This window comes from Cimex lectularius, unplaced genomic scaffold (assembly GCF_000648675.2).
Source record: "Cimex lectularius strain Harlan isolate CLEC.00 unplaced genomic scaffold, Clec_2.1 scaffold116, whole genome shotgun sequence".
NCBI lineage: Eukaryota > Metazoa > Arthropoda > Insecta > Hemiptera > Cimicidae > Cimex > Cimex lectularius.
In genome coordinates, this window is record NW_019392765.1 from 466,337 (window position 1) to 484,697 (window position 18,361).

General features: G+C 32.8%; 1 protein-coding gene across 2 annotated transcripts in view; it reads left to right on the forward strand.

The window, feature by feature from the left end:
* Positions 1-206: 206 nt before the first annotated feature.
* LOC106663729 (slit homolog 3 protein) overlaps positions 207-18,361 on the forward strand; it is a 640,390-nt gene continuing 622,235 nt past the window's right edge. For both annotated transcript variants that reach the window (XM_014388804.2, XM_024227504.1), the window contains exon 1: positions 207-310. The gene's annotated coding sequence lies outside the window, so the exon portion shown is untranslated. The remainder of the gene's footprint in view (positions 311-18,361) is intronic.

Consider the following 18,361-nt stretch of genomic DNA (forward strand, 5'->3'; position numbering starts at 1 on the left):
CGGAAAACACGTTTCCTTCCGAATGTGTACTTTATCCTTTAACCAGCCCCTTCGGCTTTAGACACCTTTCAACTTATATTTTCTAAAAAAGCTCGCTCGTTCGGAGTTGGAAGCAGCCGGCTTAGCCGAGGCCCTGGGGCTCATGCGCGTTGCCGGATGGCTGCGGCTCTTTTCCTACACCGAGTCAGTGCTTAGCCGGCGTTCGATCTGAGTCCTCCTCCGCATCGGACATACTTGGGATTCGACGCGATCTTCCTTGGGTTTATCAGTGACTGCACCGCGGCCCAAAAAGCCTAGGATATTTCACGAGGTACGCACTCATAACGGATATTTGCCTATTTTTTAAATCGTAGTTTTTAACAATTTCTTATAAAGTTTGACGAAATATTTTGAATCGAATTTCAACGTTTTTTCATCTCTTAATGTTGGATAGACATGAGAAATGTTTTTCAAACTTCAATCAATTTTAAAAACCAAAATGATCGATTAAAAAAAGAAATTACTTGAATAAAATATCTAATATAAAAATTATTGTATAATAAAATCCCTAAATTAGATCAATTTTTATATCATTCATAGAAACAAATTGGTTCCAAGAGCATCAAGCAACTAACAACACACATGGATTTTACGTGTTATCAGAGATACAATAACTGGTAAATATAGATAACAGCAGATGCATTTTTCATTGTTTATTGGTTTGTATTTGCCAGTAAAACTCATTAAAACTTACGATCAAAAGCACGTGGATCTACAATGTAAACTACTGAAATGCTCCGTTGTTAGGTGACGTGGTTTCATTAAACCTCCTAGTATAAAAATATTTTAATATTATTATTACAATAAAAGGAGATTAAGAGATATGGACCGATATATTTCAGATATGTATAGTATCTATTGATAAATAAAAATAATTGACGTGGGGTGAGTACGCCAATTCATCATTTGTAAAGGAATCAAGCTGTTAAAAAAAGTTTTTGACTAGGACCATCTTTTTCAAAAGTCTATCGGTCTATCTAGAATATTGTGGTACAATCTCTAGAATCAACGTACGCGTGTAAACTGAGAAATATATAAATATACAGAAATAAAGGCAGATGGACGGACGAACAAACGTACATACAGATAATTGGCAATATATCACTGGCGCTTTCAACCTGACACAATTACGCAGAAAACAAACACTTTGAGCCCTGAAGATGATCTCAATAAAGATCGAAACGTTGGCACGATAAAGAAAATGTTTTTCTAAAACCCACTTCACACCAGACCGCATCTCACAATCTTCAAATAATTATGTGAATATAGTTACAAAGATAGAAAAATAAATACAGACACTCATATAGGTATTACATAGATATTAAATAGATGTGTAAGAATATGTACAAATAGTTTGAGGGATATAGATAAATATACCTATAAATAGATAAATAGACAGAGACAGAAAAACATATACATCGATAGGTAGATAAATACATAATTATATAGATAAATAAATAGATAGATACATAACGATTATTAGGACAAATTGACGAAAAAACAAAATGTTCCATCATCACAGTGTACTTGTATTTCTCAGCATACGAAAATCGTTATTAAGAGCAAAACCTGATTATAAATTGTTAATTGTATTCTATCACTAAAGCGGTGTTTTTGTGAAGTTTCTTTCAAACCATCAAACTTAAATAATTTTAAATAAACACGAATTTCTGACCTTGTTTAATTTGGTTTAGATTGAAATAAGTACGCTTTAATTAATACAAACTAAAAATACATATACATAGTTTCAAATAAACAACAAATTAGGAGTATACGGTTTTTGACGTTGAGTTTGTACTTTTGTAGATGGCCCGGTTGGATTTTTCTTGAACCAAACGCTATAAAAAAAACAACAACAAAGAATACTCTTTTTAATGTTTTTTTAGTCTAGTTTCAATTTTGGAGAAATATTATTAGACAGGGTACGTCAGGCCCAGTTCGACTTCAAAATTTCAAATACGATACTAAACAACCGACACTTCATTTTTATGCATTTTAACGCTGAAAACAATGATGCAATCGGATTTTAAATTGGTCAAAAAATGGCAAAGTTATGGCAAAAAGAAACCGTCAGCGTAATTTCTGACCCTGTTTAATTTGGTTTACATTGAAATAAGTACGTTGTAATTAATATAAACTAAAAATGCATATATAGGTTGAAATAAACAACAAAATAGGAGTGTCCGGTTTTTGACATTGAATGTGTATATATATATATACTTGGTTGTATATCCTTTTGTAGATGGCCCGGTTTAATTTCTCTTGAACCAATAACGCTATCAAAAAAAAAACTTTCTTAATATTTTTTAGCCTAGTTTCAATTTTGGAGAAAAATTAGACAGGGTACATCAGGCCCAGTTCGACTTGAAAATTTCAAATACGATCCTATACATTTTTTAAATTTTAGATTTTAAATGGCACAAAATTACAAAAAATGGCAAAGTTATGGCAAAAATAAACCGTCAACCAACGAGGAGCTGAATATTTGTAAAGATCCGAAAATTGGCTCCTTTTAACCACTCTTCACTTGTGCTCAGAGCGATACAGTCAGGGGAGATGGATTGACGTAGACACTGTTTTTTAAATGGCCCCACATAGAATCGTCCAGTAGAGTTAAATCGGGTGACTGAGGAGGCCAACAGATCGGGCCATGATTTCCTATCCGCCTATCCCGGAAGTGACGATTCAAATAACGTCTCAACTGCAAAAAATTATATGGGGGGCATCCATCAAGCTGGAGAATCATTCTTTGTCTTGCGGACGACCATCATCTAATAGTGTTGGTAAAACCTCCCTCAAAAAATTGAGGAACTGAACACCATTTAAATTATTTTCGTAGAAATAACCAACTAATTTATTTCGGAGAAGTCCACACCAAACGTTGATACTGTGAACCACCTGACGACTATAATTGTAGGAAATTATCGGATTTTCCTCTACCAAGTTCGAAAATTCCAATGGTTTAGTATGCCGTAGGTGAACTTGGATTCATCAGCCCATAGGATGTATGGAAGAACGTTTTCTTCAGCCTCTAAATTTGTACAAGGAACGTTAGACGCCTGTTATAATCAGAGTTCCCCAGGACAGATGAGAGCGATACGGCTTGAAATTCTAAGTCCGGAGTACATCTTTAATTTTATTTTTTGAAAAACCTAAAACCCTTCCAACATTTCGGAGAGAAGAATTCGGATTTTAGCGATCATACAGTAAAATATTCAGCTCCTCGTCGAATTTATGCTGCCGGTTTCTTGATGATGGAACATCAACTGATCCGTATCTCCTCAAACTGCAGCAACACGAATAAACGTTTTGAGGCGATGAGGAAATTTCTTGGAGTACAACTCGACAGCACGACGCGCAGTACCACCACTATCAATAAAGCAGTCGTACATATCAACCCGCTTTTGATCGGAAAAATGTGCAGTTCGGTTCATCCTAAATGGAATACTGAATATAACGAATATGTACTAATATAAAATTTATTTACTTCCAGGAATTTTGATTTGTTTTCATAATGCGCGTTTGACAAACAATGACAGAATGAAATCAATAAAGGTAATTAATGTTTAGTTTAGTGAAGAAGCAAATTATTGGAATTAACCACGAAACAAACGACATGCGTTTTTTCCAAACTTTGTGCCATAAGTTTGCCATTTTTTGATCAATTTAAAATCCGATTAGACCAAAGTTTTCAGAGTAAATGTCCTTCAAAATGTTATGTCAGGATGTATAGCGTCGTATTTGAAATTTTGAAGTTGAATTGAGCCTGGTACCCTGTATAATTTTTATCCAAAAAAAGTTCAAATTTGAAATCAGTCTAAAAATATTAAACAATATTTTTTTATAGTGTCATTAGTTTAAGAGAAATTCAGCCGGGCCATCTAAAAAGAACACCCTGTACATAAATTGATTATATTGTAGTGACTGGGAATAAACAGGGAGCTTAAACCAAGGAAATGTGTCGTTTTCAGCCAATCTGAATGTTTCATTTTTTTTTGCTACACTGGATACCAAACATTCATTTATTTTCTTTAAAATGTTCTGTTTTAATCAAATGTTTGACCTTTGATCAAATTAACCTTTCTCTGTTTATTTTAATTATAAATCGTGGTTGCGATTTGTAAAGTTGGTTGTTTAAAACTGAAAAGCATTGGACCAAATGTACTTTCAAGCGAGTTTCTAGTGATTACCTATAATAGTAAAATAACGTAAGGCAATGAAAATAAAAAACAGGATTCTACAGAAAAATATAAACGGTAAATATAATATAAATAATTTTCAATTAATCCAAAGATTAGAATGAACAATTTTTAATGTTAGTAACAAAATGATTCAATTCTTTGTATAAAAAAAGCATTTTTTGTGCCAAAATGTGAATAAATATACGTGTAATACTTATGAAATTGTATTTAACTTTATACTGCAATTTCTAAAACAAAGCCATTTCTGGAACATCGTTGGGTTAGACTTTAATCATCCGACGCCGCATTTTTTAATCTATACTTTCAAGCTGGACTTGATTAATGCATAAAACGATTGTATACATAACATATCACATTTTATACATAAGTTCGCTAGTTTTCGTAGTCCGCTTGACCAATTAATATCTCTCAATTATTTGTCTCAATAATTCAAAAAGGTGGGGTTGAACTTCCCATGTTAGTGTCCGAGTGGATCGAAGTCACGATAGTTCGAGTGGTAGAGTAGCGGCGTATCTAGCCGAAGGTCGTGGGTTCGAATCCCGCTCGTGACAGTGACTTTTTTATCTCAACTAAAAACCTTAATTTATTTAGATTTATACATAAGATTATATACATACATGCGTAAACTAGGCCGGGAGGTGATTTGTATGTTTGAAAATATTCCTCTCATCTCGTTCTAGTTTAATTGCAAATTCTGATCGTAAAAATATATAAGATACATGACAGAAACTAAATATTTTTTTTTACGTTGTAAAAGTTGGAAAAACAATTTTCTTCGACTAGGAAAGTTTATGAAAAAGTTGTTGCATACGAACAACAATTGGGCCCTTGTTGTACTTTTAGTTGTTTCAATTGGAAGAACAAACCATGCTAGGTTGAAAGTAGTAGGAAAAAACTTGAGATGTGATAAATTAATTAAATTATGTAATATATTAAAAAGTTCTTTTCAAAAAAGCACATTTTTAAAAGTGTAATTGAGTTTTACTTTTTTTTAAATTATATTTATAAGCCATTTATGTTTAGCGGTCCAATTGACGATATTACTTCTTTCAATTAATTATTTTTTCATGTAAGGTATGGGTTGAAATGAAAATATATAAGGTTGATATTTTAATTTTGTTAATTTGTATTAAAAGTTTAAGAACAACGCTAATACATTAAATACTATGCTAATTAATTATATTAATATTAATTACTTCATATGGTTGCATGTTTTGTGTTCGTGTGATTGATTATTAGACTGAATGAGGTGGATTATCCCGAACCCGATGGAATATCGAGTACTCTGAGGTGAGTGTGGTGTCTAGAGAGTGAAAGTTATTTATTAACTTGAATGGGTTAAACTCGCCCTCGAGGTAATTGACTATTCTGAGGTAGTGGATCTAACCAGTCCTGGCTTATTTTAGGAGGTGAGATGATATCGGCGTCGTTGGAATATGGAGTACCACGTGACGTGAGCTTATGGCTAACTTGGTATGACGAGGCTTGTTTTTTCAGGGGCGTTGTCTGCTGTTTTTTCACCAGGGTATTGCGGGGGTTCTACCGGGTGTTTTAGCCGGAGGCAGGGGGTCCTGTCGCTATTAGTGTTTCGAGGGGAGGTGAGAAGTGTCTTATCTTTCTGCATTTTTTGTTTTTTCTGTTTCTTGTTGTCTTAATAGCAATTTGACAACCTGAGGTACCTGCCAGAGGTTATCTAGCCAAGAGAAAATGTTAGAGAGTTAGTGACAAAGATGTCCGGATGGGGGGACGACGAAGAATTTTCCGTTTAAAGCGCAGAGGGCCGGTCAGACCATTTGATGTTTGTCCGCTCATAAATAATACATACTACTACAACTAAGGCTGATTTGAAAAAAAGTCCTTCGTCAACCTGCTAAATTGTTAACTTTAATTAAAAAATATGAATGATTCATAAAACTCATAGTATAATAGTCCTGATATCGTGTTTTCTTTCAAATTGCCCTACCTCTTGGATTTTTAACGTTTGATTTTGAAATTGAAAGCGAAGAATGGAATTTTATGTAATACTTAATCAAGCCGTGCCGGAAACAACAATTAATATTAATCTGATAAATTAGTACCTGTCTGATTAGGATTTTAAATGAGGGACCCCCAGATGATTTATAGAAAATGCATTTAAAGGGACATTTTTCCCCATAATAAATTAATTTTCTCGCTCATAGAATTACATGTTCAACGACAAGATGAAATTACGATATGACAGTTGTATAGTAATTATGAAAATATGGATGAAAAAGAAATAAAATATACATCTTCAAAAATTATTAGTTTTTTATAATGAACTAATAATCTAGAGAATCTGCACGCATTATAAAAAAATTACAAAAATCAATATCAAACTGGTAAATTTATATGTGACATGAACACATTAAACAATATGAATCATACAAATATATCGTGTAAGTACGATACTTTAAAAAAATAGAATTAATTCAGAAGAAAGAATAGATTTGTATTTATTCATCTGATAAATATTTTACTATCTACTGAAAATTTACTACGAGCTTGTTTACTCTCTTTAATTTTATCTTTATTTTTAATATGAAAATTATTATTCTAAGTACACGACCTTAAAATAGCTAGTTGGACGCTAAGTCCTTTACGACAGGAGTACTTTACTTAAAATTTATTATATATTGTAAAATTATACCGCTGCTCTCGGACTCGCTTCGGCGCACACAGCTTTAGTTTTTGTTCGATGATGTGGTTTTATAACTTTACTTAATGTTTCTATTTGACTATTTGAAGATCTGCCTTAATGACTGTATATTTTTCTTCACTTCTCTTTGCAACACTTTACTCTAACTTTGACTGTTGAATTATAAATATTTATCTATTTTGTTTCCTACTGTTTACGCCTTTATTTCTGTCTGTTAAAGAAATTTATATAAATGGAAAAAAATTATAAATTATGTCTAACCCGTCTCTAGATTGTTGGTTTTGTTTATTTTATTTATTTTCTCAGCATAATATATACATAGCGGTCTTATCGGCCTGTTCTCCGAAGTTAAAATTCTGTCGATACGTAGGTCATGCGGGTAATAAACTACATATACAGCGATATTTACATAACATTTTCGCAAGTGGGGGCGAAGGAATAATCGATTTTACTCACCATACACTCAAAGTGAACAACTATTTTATATCGACATATATTTCCATATAATTACTCATATAATATCAATTATCCAAGTGTTATTTTCTTTATATTGTCAAAAAAATGAATGTCGTATCGGCCGCTTACGTGTTTTTTTATTAGGCGCCAAAGCCTACATCTATTGTGTGAGACCCCATTATTTCTTTTTCTAGCTCATGTTTCAGTAAGAGCCAAACGATGTTATCTTTTATTATATTTTTAATAACTTTTTTTACCGTCAGTGAGCCAAACTTGCGAACAATTACTTTACTGTTTCACAAGAAAGCTCATGATAACTTCGTTTTATTAGACTAGCTTGACCATTTAACGATCGGTGGCAATAAATCTTACCAGGCTGTAAAAAAGGTGCGTCTTTAATTAAATTTTTACTTAAAGCAATCAGGAAACGTTCTTTGGTATTAAGGTGGGTTGAGAGAAGAATAATCAGTAGAAAAAAAGCTTTTGAAGCCTTCTTTACCTGAAAGGTGGAAAATTGAGGGTGAAGATGCCATGTACATCTGACTGTTTGTAATTTTGAGAAGACTTCTAGTTAAAGTTAGATGAGATTCGTTTTAAATCAGAATATTGTTAATAAAAATTCTGGTTATGAAATCGTCTAGCATTTAATTTTTAGTTTAGCATCCTCTCAACGGCGAAGCGAAACCTTTGCAGTATTTCGATGGAGCAATACACTTCGAGTTGGTCACTGATACTCTGGCGATAAATTATCGATTCTTTCTCTACTTGAGTGGGTTTAGACCATTCGGAAAAAACCAACTTGGTTAAACCGTGAATATGTTCTAGAATAATATGCTCCTAAGGCCATTTATTTCGAATTCGACCTTCTCATAAATCCACGATACAGGCCCGACCTCCCTCCCTCGGATGAACACTCAGGCCCAGACTTAAATAATAATAATAAATCTTTATTTGCAAAAATGTACATTACATATAAATTTATAAACAAAATAATCCTTTAGATTTCGTGGTCCGAATTACCAAGTAACATCTTTCAATTAATTAATCTTTATGTAAGGTATCGGTTGAGATAAAAAAGTCAGTGTCACGAACGGGATTCGAACCCACGACCTTCGGCTAAATACGCCGCTGCTCTACCACTTGAGCTATCGTGATTTCCTTGACTTGATGTCACGTTAGCTCAAGTGGTAGAGCAGCGGCGTATTTAGCCGAAGGTCGTGGGTTCGAATGCCGCTCGAGACACTGACTTTTTTATGTCAATCAATACTTTACATAAAAATTAATTAATTGAAAAAAAAACAACAACATTTTGGTACATCACTGCCTGCTGTCAGAAGCAAAACTTGTACTAGACAGCAGGAGTTTTTGGAAATCATCAGAGAAATAAACAGAATATATCTTTAAAAAATGAAAAACAAACGAACATAATACAGAATAAACTTGTAGCATGAAAAAAAGCAAATTAAATCTTGGCTTCAAAATAACTACAATTTAAAATTTCTGAAATTATAAACTTTTTGCCTTCTTTGTAGTTTTTGAAATTTTGAATAATGATAATATTACGTAGGTTATACATTGTAAAAATGTGAGTTAGCTAATTAATTGTGTCTTGTATTATATTTACTGATGTAACTAGTTACAAGATTATATATATATATATATATACANTATATGTATACAAACATTTAAAAAAGATTTCGTATAGATCCATTACTTTAAATTCACTGTTTAACTATTTCGTCTTAAAATAATTTTAAGAAGTGAGTTTATAGTTACATTCAGAGTCTTGGTGTAGCATTTATACCTCCCAAGGAAACAATACCATAGGCTATTACGTATTTTGCAAGAGAAATATATGTATCCCTTAAGGGTTCAATTTTCATAAAGTTGCGTAAAATTCTAAATTTATAAAAGAGTTTTCTCAGATGGGAAACCGAAGAATCAATGTGTAAATTAAATCTCAAATTCGAGTCCAATGTCACACGAAGATATCTATCACTGTAAGCAAAAGGGATAGGCAAGCAAGGACACATCATTATCATCACAAGTATGAAAAGCAAAATTGAAATTATTAGCATTTATTTTCTTTTTCAATGAAAAGTGTAATACATTACATTTTTTGTGTTTAAAAGTACAAAGTTTGAGTTTAATCAAAAATTAATCGTTTTAATGATTATTCGGAGATCGGTGCGACGGAGGTTTTAGAAAAACACATTTTCTTTATCGTGCCAACGTTTCGATCTTTATTGAGATCATCTTCAGGGACAGGGATTTATAAACATTGTTTAAATTTTACAAATACATGTACATGATGTGAAAAAATATGAATTTATACAATGCTATAAAATTTTAAATTTTAATTCAAAATTTAATCAATTCAAGATTAAAAAAAACATTGCACAAATTCATTTTCACCTGAGAAAAAATATACAAGTATCATCTGCATAACTAAATATTTTTCCAGAGAATTTAATCTTCAAAAAATTATTAATATTTAAAAGAAACAAAATTGGCCCTAAGACTCTACCTTGTGGTACTCCCGATTCAACGCGTAAAAAAGAAATATAACCGCTCCAACCTTTGTACCTAGAATATTAATTAGTAGAGATAAAAAAGTCAGTGTCAAGAGCGGAATTCGAACCCACGATCTTCGGGTAGATACGCCGCTGCTCTACCACTTGAGCTAATGTGATCCAATCGGACACTTAACTTCCCATCTCAACCCCACCTTTTTTAATTTTCCCTCGTTTTTGCCATTTGGACTTAGTAACTAGAGTTCTGTCCCATAAATATGTTTCCAGGAGTTTAAGGGGACTATTAGAGATACCAATACACTAAAGTCTTTTTAGCATCAATTTATGATCAACGGAGTCGAAAGCCTTTTTAATATACAGAAACAATCCAATAACGTAATTATCTTTGTGTGTGGTGTTTAGTGACCGTTACTTGATTATTATTTGCACTCTCAACACGACAGACAAGAATGACACATCTACCCAGAAGACAAACACTGATCCCTGAAGATGATCTCAATGACGATCGAAACGTTGGCACGATAAAGAAAATGTTTTTCTAAAACCTACGTCACAATAGACCGCATCTCACGATCTCCAGATAATCAATAATTATCTTTATTAATTTCTTGTAAATAGTAACATCAAACAAAGCCTGCTCAGTTGATCTGCCAGGAAGAAAACCATACTGTTTTGGAGAAATTATTCTATTTTCAATAAAGAAGTCCAATAATCTATTTTTAATGGTTTTTTCTAGAATTTAGGATATGGATAAAGTTAATGGGATAAGCTTATAGTTATTAACGTCCAGTTTTGAACCAGATTTACATAATGGTATTACTAAGGATTTTTTAACAGCAGATGTTGATGACCAAGTAAATAAGCTAAATTAAAAATGTGTACCAAAGGTGGAATTAGAAATTTAGATATCGTTTTAAGAAAAAAATTATTTAAAAAGTTGTCATGAAAATTATTATTATCTTTCAAGCTTTTAAAAAGGAGTTCAAGTTCCGAACAGGTTATTGGTTTTAAAGTAAAAGGTGCTGTAGTAGTTCGTTCTCTCAAAAAGTACCAATTATGATCAAAGTTGGAGGTTTAAATACGTCTTTAATTTATAAAGAATTATACCATAGATAATTTTTTAACTAAATACAAAGACATGGACGCTTTTATGTTTCCGTCACTTTTTCAGGAGCAAACACGAAGTTTCTGGAATTTCCTTTCTAACTGTTTCGAATTATGTCCTTCGTCGTTATAAACGCTTCGAGGCTTCTCTGTTCTTCGCCTTTTCTCTTCTCTTTTCGATTTAATATTACAACAAAGAGTTATTTGTAACTGAATGATCATAAATGACAACATAAAACATTTTTATTTTCTCGGTATTTGGGTTTTTAATGTTTTTTGCTTTTAAAGACGAACGCATATATGAATAAAACCGGGCCACGGATCAATCTTTCTTTGTCAGTTATTTTTCATCTTGATTGTCATCTCCCTCCTGTTATCTGTCTCTCAAACGTCTAAAGCGTCTCTGGGACAAAATAGAACATCTAAAGGAAAATAAAGTAGAGGAAATAACAACACGAAAATAAATGATCTGTTGACATAAGGAAAATCTGAGTTAAAATGTTTATTGATAAAGTATAATGTCATAATTGTTAAAATTATAGGTTACATTTTCTTCAATAAATAAATCTCTGCTGAATATTCGGGTAATAATTGAGAGGAAATAGAAGAAGAATAAATCATAATAATAGTGTTGTTAGAGACTGGTTTCCTATAACTGTCTAACATTAAGGGCAAAGTTAAAATTTATGTGCATTGAAATTAAAAGTCCCATAGAAAATGTAAAAATTAAAATTAGTTTATAAATGATTGTAACCTCCCTTATTGTGTTATGTGGGTTGATATAGAAAGGGTAGACAAAATAACTTATGTCGGTGTTACTATAGATAGTCTGATGATGTTGAAGTAGTTAAAAAAAAGTTAATGGTTTAAGAGAGATCTACTTTCTGAGAATCAATTGCGATAAAGCACTTTCAATTAAAGTATTGTACATTACGCCTTAGCTCAATCTCATATTCGATATGGAACTGTGTGCTGTGGAGGCTTATACAAACATGCAACAAACCGTATAAAAACTCTTAAAAAAAGTTTTGAATTTGAATTTGAAAACGATGTTTCACTGTCGTAAAGGGGAAACCTCCCTAACTTTACTTTTATTTTTCAGCGCTTCGTGAATTTTTCAATAGAGGAGGCAATTACGCAAATTCAAAAACACCAATTACAAATCCATTTATGTTTAGTGGTCTAACGATAATAATTATTTCAGTCAATTATTTTTTTTATCTAAGGTCTTGGTAGAGATGACAAGTTAGTCACATTTTGTCTCTTTTTGCCATTTTTCAAATGTCGTGTAATCTGGATTCGATTCTCAGCGACTTATGAAAATGGGCGAGCTGTAAGTGAAGTGATAACTTCTTTTACTTATTATAATAATCGATTTATGTTTAGTGGTCAAATTGACCATATTAATTATTTCTATTAATTTTTTTATTTTCTAAAAAATATTTCTATTAATTAATTATTCTTTTAATGTAAGGATTTGGTTGATATGAAAAGCTAGTATCACGGGCGGGATTCGAACTCAAGACCTTCGGCTCAATACGCCGCTGCTCTAACCACTTGAGCTACCGTGACTTCGATCCATCGGACACCAACTCCCCATTTCAACCTACAATCTTTCGCATTTTACCTCTTTTTGCCATTTTTCAAATTCAAAGAGCGAAAATTCGATAGGTACGGTGTCTACGGTGTCCGATGGATCGAAGTCACGGTAGCTCAAGTGGTTAGAGCAGCGCCGTATTGAGCCGAAGTTCATGGGTTCGAATCCCGATCGTGACACTAGCTTTTCCTATCAACCAAGACCTTTCATCAAAAGAATAATTAATTGAAATAAATTACAAATTAAGGAATCTTGCTAACATTAAGTATCAACAGACTAAATGTAAACTTTCTTTTTATTATTTTCTAACATTGGCCCCAAATAACTTAATAAGATTCCTCCTGTATTGAAAAGTAAATTTAAAAAAATGCAATGAAAATCATATTTTGGCTCATTGGTGATTTAAGCTAAATGGATTTAATTATTTAATTGTATTACCACTGTATACCTATAAATTATCGCATTTTTGTCATTTTTCATTTTATATAACAATTTATTACATACTTAAAAGACTAAAATCACAGAGAACTCCTCACAACCATCCCCTTCAATAACTTTTTTTCTAATATTTTGGTAGTTGCCTTTCTCTAGGGTATACTATACCCTCATTTTTATTTTGTATTAAGGCATGATTGTTTTTAACATAAATTCGATATGTAATTATTTTATTACATTTTATTGTTTGCATTGTTTTAATTTAAAAAAAAAATGTCAGAAAAAATAGAGGTTTTGTAAAAATAAATAAGATAAAAAGTAATAAAGTTGCTTATTTTTATCTCAGGTATGTCCTGTACTTACTAATTTGCTTAAAAGCACACATTTATCTGAATTTTTCTCCTTGTAAAATAAATATGTGGAACGACGATTTTATCTGGAGAGAGAGCTTTTGACGATATCTATACAATTTTGTCAGAAGATTATTGAAAAAGTTTTCACCGCGCGCATCGAAATGTCCGGATTTGCCGGCATTACGCGAAGACGGAGGATTATCCTTATCAAGAAGCCGAGGGAAGCTTGAATCGAAGGACGAATTGTTTTGAGAAAAGCCGATTATATTTGTAGTACGAAATTACCATTATACGGTTTTGATCAATTTTGAAGAATTTGGCACTAATTGTAAACTCCTTTATTATAGTGGGACAATTTATTATAATTGATGAGTCCCATAGGGTATACATTTTGGTTATAAAAATAATTTGTGTATTATTTAGATGCTTTATAACAGGGGTGCTCAAACGGTCGATCGCGATCGACCAGTCGATCGCGAGTGCTTTTTGAGTAGATCTCGAGAAGAAAAAAATTTTTAATAAGTAGGTAGGTAACTAAACTACAAAAATGATAACTAAACTACGTAATAAAATAACACTGCTTGCGGCAAAAGGTGGCAAAATGGCTGACTGATTTGGCATTTTTGACTGACATCACAATGCACTTAAACACCGTTAACTTGGAGCTTCAAGGTAAAGGAAAAACTATTATTGAGATGATTAGCGCAGTAAACGCATTCAAAAGTAAATTGCAACTTATGATAGATCAACTGAAAAGAAAGGATCTGAAACATTTTCCGTCTTTGAAAGCAAGGATTCCTCAGTTGAATTATGATACGTATGAGGCTGAATTATCAAATATTTTGGGACAATTCGAAATGCGTTTTTATGATTGCAGTAAATTGGAAAATATAGCATCATTTATGAGTTATCCTTTTTCATGTAAAAACATTGAGGAATTAGCTACTGAAATAGCAAGTCAGTTTAATATGAACTCATGTTCTGTTGAAAATGAGTTGGTGCAGATTATATCAGATATACATCTCAAAGCTACAGCATCTGATACAAATTTCTGGTGTTTTATATCTGAAGATAAATATCCGAATGTAAGGCAAATCGCCCTTCAACTGACGGCATTTTTTGGGTCAACTTACTTGTGCGAGTCTGCATTTTCTGAAATGAAGATAATTAAGTCAAAATATCGCAATCGACTAACTGACGATCATATGTCATCATGCTTGCGATTAGCACTCAGTGGTTACGTACCATCTTATGAAAAGTATGCTGAGGACATGCAGTGCCACGCTTCAACATCCAAAGCCACTCCTTAGTTAAGTTTAACACCATATGTAACTCTTTTGTTTTGTAACAACCAATAAACTCGCAATTTTGAATAACTATGAGTTTTTTCATTGATATTGTAGAGAAGAACCTAACTAAACCTAACCCAAACCTTGACTAAAATAATGTACCTATATTGTGCAGAAAGCTAATATCTATATATGCTACGGTACACCCTACCTAGGTAGGTAGGGTGTATCGTGTATGTACGACAACCCTGCATCACACACACTTGCAGCCTCTCAGAGTCGATCGTAAGTAGTCTAAAAATATTGAGGTAGATCGCCAGCAGTTCAAGTTTGAGCACCCCTGCTTTATAACGTTTCAAACCTGGGGGCGTCGGTGGTCGCATCGGTTTAGGCGTTGACACGGCGCTCATCGCTGTAAGGTGAAGGTCCCGGGTTCGAATCCAGCGGCCCTGCATTCGAACCCGACATACTTACAAATGGTTTTTTTTTTCAGAAACACCGGCACCCCGAGGGTTGATATAACCTCTGCTGTTGCGAACCCTCGTTAAAACAAAAAATGTTTAAAATTTACACATTGAACAATATACACATTGAATTTAGAACCCAGTTTAACTGGAATATCAGTAAAATATTTTATTCGCGCGCGTGGAAAAGTGAGGGAGAGTGAGAGAAAGAAAGGCGGTGTTCGAAGGGATAACGTGGTAATTCAATATAGAATATGATATATTAACAAACAGAGGGGCCAGAGAGATGACGAGAGATGGGTACGCTGTTACATAAGGAAAGATAAATAGATAGACTGACAGATAGATAGATGTGGTGGATAGTTTGAAGATGGAGGAAAGAGGGAATGGCACGCAGCACATTTCGTGGCTCATTAGTTTCGCAAAAAAATTCAATGATCGTGGTGTAGTACAATCGCGATGACCTTTCTTGCTAGTTTCTCATTGTAGAACATATGGTATAAGGAGGAAGAGAGTGAGAGAGTGAGAGTGAGAAAGAGAGAAATTCAAGTTGTGTTTTACTATTTACATTTTTCGATTTAAACGTCTCTTTTCACTACTCTATTTACATAAATAACGTAGGGCAGAATTCAGAAGGTAGGCTGATATAAATATAAAATGTTGACATAAAACAGACTTAGAGGTAGATGGTAAGTGAAAGAGAGAGAGAGAGAGAGAGAGAGAGAGAGAGAGAGAGAGAGAGAGAGAGAGAGAGTGAGAGAGACAGACAAACAGACAGACAGACATAGACAGAGAGACAGAAAATGGGAGGGAGAGAGCATGGTAGCATAGTTTTGTCTATTAAATGGGATTAAATTTGCATAATAAAATATAATAAATGAATATATCTACAAAATGTTGAAAAAAAATATTCTGGCAGATGTGGACCGATAAAATAAAAATTTTAAAAGCGAATAAAAATTATAAAACTAGAATTTCATTATTTTTCTAATTATAATTGTTTTGACAGATATTAATATAAATGAACACGTATAGGCTTGTTAGAACTGTTTCTGATAATAAAATAACAAACATAAGAGAATTAATTAAAAATTATAATACACATTCTGGACATTTACTGAGATCTTTTCTAATTATGGAATCTTCAATTTTCACATTAGAATTCCACATTAGAACCAAATTGTTTACATATTTTCATTACGCTTTTTACCTGTTTAAGGCTGTTCTTTGATATATAAACGATATTGGCGAACTGTTGTTCCGGATCGTCGAGTATGGAAGCAAACGCATCAGCTTTTATAATACCCAAGTTATAAATATTTTCCCTATGGAAACACTGTTATAAAAAATATTTTTACGTGATAATATAATTAAAGGTTGGTTTAAATAAAGTGTAATATTACTATATTATTGAACTATTTTCGGATTGAAGTATTACATTCTCTTTAATTATGTCCTTAACCCTATGACCGGATGGAATCTTTATTCTTCGTATCCGTAATATATATTCATGCTTGTTTGAACTTTTGAAACAAAATGTGGATGACAACTTATAAAATAATGAATTTAATTAACATAGAAATGTTTCTGTATGTGTATGTAAGCAGAGGAACGAACGGAGGAGTATAACAGAGACAAAAAGAGTAAATTTTATGTTCTAATTTTAATACTTTTTAATACCCTTTTGACAAAGGATGGCATACTCGTGACCTTCTTTATGTATTTTTGTATTAATTGAGAGTAATGGTGAGCGAGGGAAAGAGTGAGAGCGAGAGTGAGTGAGTGAGATAGAGAATGAGAGAGAGAGAGAGAGAAAGAGAGCGAGAGAGNAGAGAGAGAGAGAGAGAGAGAGAGAGAGAGAGAGAGAGAGAGAGAGATTAACAATTTATTTATTAAAATACACGAAAAAATTAGGTCTCTAGGATATTTCTTACACTTTACGTATAATTACAATTATAATACTTCTTTATAGTCGCATCAGACATAAAATGGAAATAACAAATTATTGTAAAATCAAGATTGAAGTAAATGAATAAAGTGAGAGTAAGTTAAACATTGATTAACATCGCAAGAATAAATAGCCGTTGGCTATGTACTATTTCTGATAAATAAATAAATATATACAAGTTATATAAACCAAATTAGATGTAGATTTTTCGTAAGATTCTTAAAAACTAGATTAGGAAGCTTCTAGAATTGGAACATAATTTTACGATTTAAAAATGAAATAAAATATTAATAAATTTTTTTTGACTGGGGCTTCCGACATCTAGGACATTTCAACCCCCAACAAAGTCTATATTCTATTTACCATTTCAAACACTACATTACTACAAAATAAATACATTCATACACTTAAATACATCCATACAGTACACTCATTCCGTTTGGTAGGAGTACTTGATATTCCTCCACCGACCTACACTCAAACTAATCTAGATTGGGGTCGATGGAGTACTTTTATAAATATTCCGCCATAGACCCCGAACACACATTCATATGCTCTCAAAGTTCGAGGGGCGATGATGACGTTATATTTCACCCTCACCCTTCGCCATTCACGCTAATAAATACATGCACTCAGACAAAACATATAGACACACAACATATAAGACATATTATATACAATAAAAAACCCAATTTCCTTTAAAAAGTGGAACAGGGGACCCAGAAACCCGCTGCCGTGCTTGAGTACCATTTTCAGATTGGATGGCATGCCTACACGCTCCCTATAGGGAGCCAAGGCATGACATGTTTCCAGTATATGGGACACATCGAGCAATCTTTCTCTGCATAAGGGGCACCTGCGCGAGCTTTGACCCAAAAGTAGGTGCCAGTGTGTCAACCGCGTATGGCCAATCCTCAGTCGGGTGAGGACGATCCCTCGTCTCCTGCTCAGGTTCTCTGAGGGCCATCTACCGGTCGTGCTCTTGACTCACAAGAGCCTCTCCGACGACCCCGTAAAATGGTTATTATCTTATTACAAGTGAATGAAAAAGTATATATTAAAAAAGAAAACAATAAAAGTAATAAATACAAGTATATATGATGTGATGTTAACTAACCAAATATTAAGTAAGGTAAATGCTAACTTGTAGTATTATATTCATAATGTTTACTTAATAAGTATTCTTTATGTTTTACTTTGAATGATTTTATGCTTTTTATTTGTACTATATATTTCGGTATTGAGTTAAAGATTTTTGAAGCT